The sequence below is a fragment of the Pteropus alecto genome, unplaced genomic scaffold (genome assembly GCF_000325575.1).
Source record: "Pteropus alecto unplaced genomic scaffold, ASM32557v1 scaffold60, whole genome shotgun sequence".
Classification (NCBI taxonomy): Eukaryota; Metazoa; Chordata; class Mammalia; order Chiroptera; family Pteropodidae; genus Pteropus; species Pteropus alecto.
This window is the reverse complement of record NW_006430726.1, coordinates 5582961-5589408: the sequence shown is the minus strand read 5'-3', so window position 1 is coordinate 5589408 and position 6448 is coordinate 5582961. Positions and strand designations below refer to the sequence as shown.

The window sequence follows — 6448 nt, the reverse complement described above, 5'->3', positions numbered from 1 at the left end:
CGGAGCCGCCTCAGCCGCGGGACAGCCGTGCACGGGGCCCGGCGCTTCCCCGCGGCCTCCCGCGGCCTCCGAGCAGCGTTGGAGGACACTTCTGAGCAGCTGTTTCGGGGGGTCCCGAGTCCAGCGGGCCCACTACCTTGCTGCTCGTTCGAGAGGATTCAGTTCCGCCAGCTTTCGAGATACTCATCTCCTGAGCGCGAAAAAGCTTTTTTTTTTTTTTAATTACTTTTCATCATTAGAATAGCATCAGTATTTCTTCTGATTTGAACAGCCCCGTAGGCTCTGACTCATCCTTTTCAAGGTTGAATCATTCTGTTTTTTTTGTTTCCTACTTAAAAAATTTCTGGCCAGAGGTGCCTTGAAATTCAAGTTTTACATGGCTGGTCTGCTGATTTCTTTTAGATATTTAATTAAGAAACACACGAATCACTTATTGTAGTTACGAAATATCCTCTACAAAGTTCCAAACGTTCTACTCGACCCCACAATTCTACACACCCACCGGTCGTCGGTTTGTCATATACTGTGTACCTTTTTCTATACATTTATGAACACCAAAGTGGCTCCAGACATGGTTTTGTTGTATTTATACGTGTTCGCGGCAGCATACTGTGCAAATCGGTAAGCATATTGGCTCCTTAAGTGTTTTCTTCTTAATATGACACGAAGAACTTCCATTCCATAGACAGGTATAGTATGCTTTGGTATCAATATGCCAGTAGTTTATTTCCCTGTTGCCTGCCCTATTGATGGACATTTATGACCAATTTTTCTATTACAAAAAGAGCCACAATAAACCTCTTTATTCACGCCTTGGGTTATGGTCTGAACTGTATGCCCCTCATTTCATGTGTTGAAGACCTAACCCCCAGGGCCTCAGAATGTGACTATTTGGAGGTAGGGCATTTAAAGAGGTAGTTAAGTTCAAATGGGGTTGTTAGGGTAGGCTCTACTCCAACATGACTGGTGTCCTTATAAAAGGAGGAAAATTGGCTATAGTCATGTATAAAGGGGAAGACATGTGAAAACACGAGAAGATGGCCATGTACAAGCCAAGGGGAGAGGTCTCAGGAAACGAGCCCTACCGACACCTTAATCTGGGGCTTCTAACCTCCAGAATGGTGAGAAAATAAATTTCTGTTGCTTGAGCCACATGGCCTGTAGTACTTTGTTACGGCAGTCCTAGCTAACTAGCCACCTTGCTTGGGTAGGATTAATAGGTTGCATGTAACAGAAAACTTTTTTTTAAGTGTTTTAAATAAGATAGAGGGCTCTGTCGTTATTAGTTGATTTTTCTTTCACAGAAGCGGCTGGAAACTAGGCATCTAGGGCTAGTATTGTGGCTCCTCAGTCATCTGGCATCCAGCCTCCATCATACTGGCTTGTGATTTCCATCCTCAAGGTCACTACCAGTTCCAAATGGCTACTGGAGCTCCAGCCATCAAGATGACTTTCATCTAGAGGAAAAGGGAAAGGAAAGCCAAGAGGAGCATACCTTTCAATGGAGTCAGTTTCATTTAAGCAGCCTGTTTGGACAGTGCACGCACTTCTGTTTACATCTCATTGGCTGGAACCTAACCCTCCAAGGTAGGCCAGGAAACTGTCTTCTAGCTCTACTCGTCACCCCAAATAAAACTGGGATTCTGTTATGAAGGGAAAAGAGGAAGCAGATGCTGCCACGGCAACCAGCTAACAATGTCTGCCTCACCTTTGCTCTTAGGAGCACTGCAGTTTACATTCTCTCGCTGTAGCGACGGCTGATACAGCACATGCTCACGCATGCATATATACGTAGACACAGCATGGCGTTTTCTATTGACACTAAGCAGAAACAACGCATGAGAAAAAGAGGCTTTTTCCTTTTCTTTTTTGAAATCATAGGGGAAGTATCATAAGCTTTCTCCCCAGGGCCCATTGCTCCACCCAGTGGCTCAGAGCCCTGTCCTGGTGCAGTCATGCTAAAAACACATGCACAGCTGTGGTCAGTCATGTGCTCTGCTGGGAGGGGTCACCCTGGTCACTCATCTTGCTAGCTGCCAAGCGAAGGTGCAGAAGTGCTGGAATCCTGGTCCACAGTATCTAGTTATACAGAAAAAAAAAAGCGATTTAGTGTTTTACAGAAATCATTGGGCTTGTATAAAAATTTCCAGGGCTACTGACTTTCATCTAAAGAAGAAATTCATTTTATAACCCACTGATGTGAAAACATCTAGATTGATTGCGTTTCTGCTAGTTTGGCATTTGGAACTTGATTCAGTTCAAGTCTGCGAGAATTTATTTACTAGGGGCGTACTGTGAGCCAAGAACCAGGTGAGGCACTGATGGCAAGGTGAATATAACAAGGTTCCTGCACTAAACATTTTGCAGACTAGCAGAAGAGATAAACAATACAGCAGAGAACAGGAGTTTAGGACCTCAAGAGATGACACGATAATGATAATATCCCTGTTTTAAATAAGAGGAAACCCTAAGCAGTGGGATTGTGAGTCAGTTGAGGATGGGGTGGGGGAGAGTGCACATAAACACACCAATGCTTCCAGAGTATCGACTGATACTGTTCTCTCTACCATGGTATAAAAAAAGCCTAATTTCAACTTAATACACTTAATTCATATGATCTATAATAGTGCAATTGCCTTGAAAATTTTTTCCCGTATAGGGTTCTTGAAAATGGAAAACACATCCGAAGATTATTAGCCAGTAAGGAAATGGGGTGGAGAATTTATCTGTGAAAGCAAGTTTTAGCTCCATGCAGGCCTCTGGTAAACTAGACAGGAGGAAATTCTAGATCTCCCAGATCTTGAGAGCTGAATGCTCAGGTGTGCCCACCACAGTATAGCTGGTCCAGCACGGAGGGCTCCCCCACCCACTCAACTTCAGGTGAACAGAGAGAACACGGAGCGGGGGAGGGAGGGAGGTGGGGATGGGAAGGCTGTGGGCCTGAGAGGTGAGATCCTGCCCACATGTTCTTACTGAGAGCAAGAAGAGATGCTCGGGAAGGGGTGTGACCTGTCACAGTGATCCTGCTCTCCAGTGAGCCACGGCCCCACGAATGTCAGAATCTCATTCACCACCTGTGGGGATGAGTACATCAGGGAAAAGAGAGGGGAGGTGTAAGTGCTCCAGGTGTAATAAAGTCCTCCCCTTTAAGAGAGCTATCGAAAATATTAAAGGTTGATGTCTGCCTGTCTGTAAGAAAGGTTGCCTGAGTCTGAATTTGCCCATCTATGAGCACAAAAAAACAGACACTGATGCAAAGGACAGGTACACTAGAGAACGCCCCCAAACTGACCGCCAGGTGGCACTGTGGACAAGGCACAGTTTGGTTGGTGGTCCACCAAGTCTGGAGTGCAGTGTGAAAGTTGGGCGTGAAACCCAGCATGCCTATATACCTCGGCGGAATATTATTCTGTCTTAAAAGGGAGGGAAATCCTGACACGCTACAGTATCAATGAACCTTGAAGACATTCTAAGTCGAGCCTGACACACAAGGACAAATAGTGTATGATTCCACTTATATAAGTTAGTTACCTAGAGTAGTCGAATTTATAGAGAAAATAGAACGGTGGTTTACAGGGGCTGGGGGAGGGAGAGGAAGGAGGAGTTAGTGTTTAATGGGGACAGAATTTCTGGGAAGATGGAAGATTTCTGGGGATGGATCGTGGCGATGGTTGCACACCAGTGAGCATGTACTTACTACCACTGAACCAAGGATAAGATGGTAAACTTTATGTTATGAATATTGAATAAGCAAGCCAGACTGTTCATACTGCTGTGTCACACCTGCGGGCGGTAGCTGCACTGTCTAAACTAGGCAAGGAAGCAGGGAGAGGATGTTTCCCCACCGTCGGTTCCCTCGTTCCTCCCCAGATCCTTGGTCAGGTGTCTGTTTGCATCTTGTTCTCATTTATTAACTCCTACTGAGCAGTGGCCTTGAGCCAGGCACTGAGAAGACATTCTCCAGTGGCCGAACCCTTTTCTGCATGGTCTCAGCTTCCTCTTGTCTGCTCCATCCACTTCCCCCAGCCATTCCTTCAGTCCACATATTTTTAGCTTTCTTCTCTCACTCAGTTGCCATCTCAGTGAAAAACGCTTTGCGCAGTACCTTTGGCTCATTATATTTTAATTTTAAGACAGGGTTAAAGGGGTAATGGGTGGAGTTTGCTACAGAGAACGCCCTTACTGCGGCGGCTCTATGGCAGACACAGACTAAATCATGCTACAGCAGCAGCCACCCCTCCGACCTCACTGGCTTCATGCTGAGTTCACCTTTTGCTCACATTCTGTGCTCAACGCAGGTTAACAGAGGGTCCGCTCCACGGTCCCACAGGCTTACAGACGCCTCGCCCCCCCCAGACGCGCCAGCTAGAGCACAGGCACTGGGGTAGCTTCAGCAGGGGAAGAGAGCCCGCAGACGTGCAGACGGCTTTTCACTGCCTCGCCCAGCAAATCACCTCCACCTCCGTTCAAGGTCAGAGCTGATCGCAGGGCCCTGGGAGTTGCAGCTGGACTATTTGGTAAGCAGTGTTATCTCTGCTATAGTTTCTTCGCTCCGTGCTCTCACTGTCCCCATAGTGAATGGTGATTCCTCGTTCGCGTGACTCTGTGGCCCTCTGAACTCTACTCTCCAGGAGGGATAGAGCCCGCATTTTCCTTACGTGCCTAGCACGGGGTGGACGCATATTTGTGGAGTGAATGCACAGTGGCAAAAAGTAAAGGTGACCTAAAGAAAGGCAGAGATGGTACCTGTGAAGATGAGTTAGGAGGAGCCACCCTGAGAAAATGGGGCAGGGAGGACCAAGAAAACAATCCCGTGAGATTTCTGAAGCTAAACCAGAGGTCCCTGCGTACAATGGGACAGTCTGTGTAACAGCGCTTTGCTGGGTACAAGGTCCTGGCAGCAGCAGCAAGACAGGCTGCGGACATGAAGAAAAGGAGAGCAGCCCGCTAGGGGTGGGAGTGGCTTTGGCGAGAACCCCTGGTCCCCCGCGCAGCCCATGGATGAGTGGGCACAGAGGGGTGGCGGGACTTCTTTCTCATGATGTTCGTGGAGCCGAGAGAGAGTAGGCTGCTCCTTCTGGGTTACCACGTTAAGACGAGATTTATCCAACTGTGTCCCTCGTAAAAAGATAAAAGGGATTGACCCTACACTTGCTGCTTGTTTAGAAAATCGTCAGTTTTCTTAGCCTTGGTTTGCAACACAAGTGGGTTTATCCAGGTTTTAGGAAGTGCCCAAGTGCACTTTCAGTTATAAGTAGGGTGACCACTCATTCTGGTTTGCGGCTTTTGTTCCTGGTTAATTTATTAATGGCACATCTCACTCTTTGCTCTCAAAACTGTTTCGGTTTGATGATAAATTGCAAGGTCATGCTAGTTGTAAGTAGTTACATTGACCACCGGCTGAAAAAAGGTGACCCCGGGTCCTAGGCAGGGACAGAGGAACTAACCTGTCTGTTGGCTGAACACGCCCAGCGTGTGCCGGCTGAGCAGCTGGCGGGCGTTTCAGGACAAAGAGGCGGGGCCCTCGGCGGGGAGGAAGCCCAGGTGCTTCAACCACTTCCGGGATGAGCGGGCCGGGTACGGTGCGAAGGGGTTGGGTGGGCTTCTCGCCAGCCGTGTGCCATCTTCTTGACCTTAGGAAGGCGTTCGGGCCATCTGAGCGTTTCCGTGTCTGAGGCAGGGATGATCGCGTTTTCCTCCAAAGGCTGGGCCATTATTACCCCATTATGGAGCCGAAGACCTGGAAGTTACGAGAGGGTAAACTGCCGATCTAGGCTCATTCTAACAGCCACGATTTATGAGCCAAGCGCTCAAGTGGTCAGTGCACAGTATCTGTTTTCGAGATGAGAAAACGGATACTTGGAGAGAGAACTTGCACCAGGTCACGCAACTCAAGTGGCTGGGGAGACAGACCCCAGGAAGTCTGGCTCAGAGCCCGCGCTCTAGGACGTAAGGGACGTGGGGGTAAAGGAAGCGGCCAGCATCCAGCCGCGCTCCTCCGACTCCTAACCCCGCCCGGCCCCTCGGCCCCGCCGTGGGAGAGGACCAATCACACAAAGGGCAGGGGGACAGCTTGGGAAGCCGGACAGCGTCCCAGAAGACGCGGGGACGTCCCCAAGTCACTGGGGGATGATATCCAGTGTCCTCCTCCCTCCAGCCCAGAAAACAGGTCACCTTTGAGACTCGCTGTCCGGGCGGGGAGGACGCGTGCAGCCCCTGCCTGGCTGAGCGCTTACGTAAGGCCAACAGGCGGCGGCGCCCCATCTCCCCAGGGCGCGCGCGGAGCCCTGGCCCGGCGGCCTCGCTCCTGTCCCTCCCGCCTCTCCCCGGGGATCGCGGGCGGGCCCGGCGTCCGTGGTGGGCGGCGGCGTCCTCCCGCAGCCGCCCGCTTCCCGGGGGAGGAGCAGCGCATCGCGCAAGCATCCGGGAGCGGCGAGGGGGCGGAGGA

The 6448-nt window shown here is 49.9% G+C and overlaps 1 protein-coding gene and 1 long non-coding RNA gene across 5 annotated transcripts in view; one reads left to right on the top strand and one right to left on the bottom strand.

Annotated features, from left to right (window-relative positions):
• Window positions 1-1453: 1453 nt before the first annotated feature.
• Window positions 1454-6448, top strand: part of CFAP161 (cilia and flagella associated protein 161) — a 68731-nt gene continuing 63736 nt past the window's right edge. For 2 of the 3 annotated variants that reach the window (XM_025050132.1, XM_006905370.3), the window contains exon 1: window positions 3083-4517. The gene's annotated coding sequence lies outside the window, so the exon portion shown is untranslated. Of the gene's footprint in view, window positions 1588-3082; window positions 4518-6448 lie in introns of those variants that run through there. The other variant, XM_015594146.2, reaches the window with a different exon arrangement.
• On the bottom strand, window positions 1497-6442 carry LOC107196113. Of its 2 annotated transcripts, XR_001517442.2 has the most exons (4): window positions 6175-6442; window positions 5448-5740; window positions 2974-3074; window positions 1497-2079 (listed from the first exon to the last, which is right to left on the bottom strand). It is a non-coding gene; the product is annotated as an uncharacterized LOC107196113 (long non-coding RNA). The 2 variants fall into 2 exon arrangements; XR_001517443.2 differs by lacking the exons at window positions 1497-2079; window positions 2974-3074 and adding an exon at window positions 4107-4723.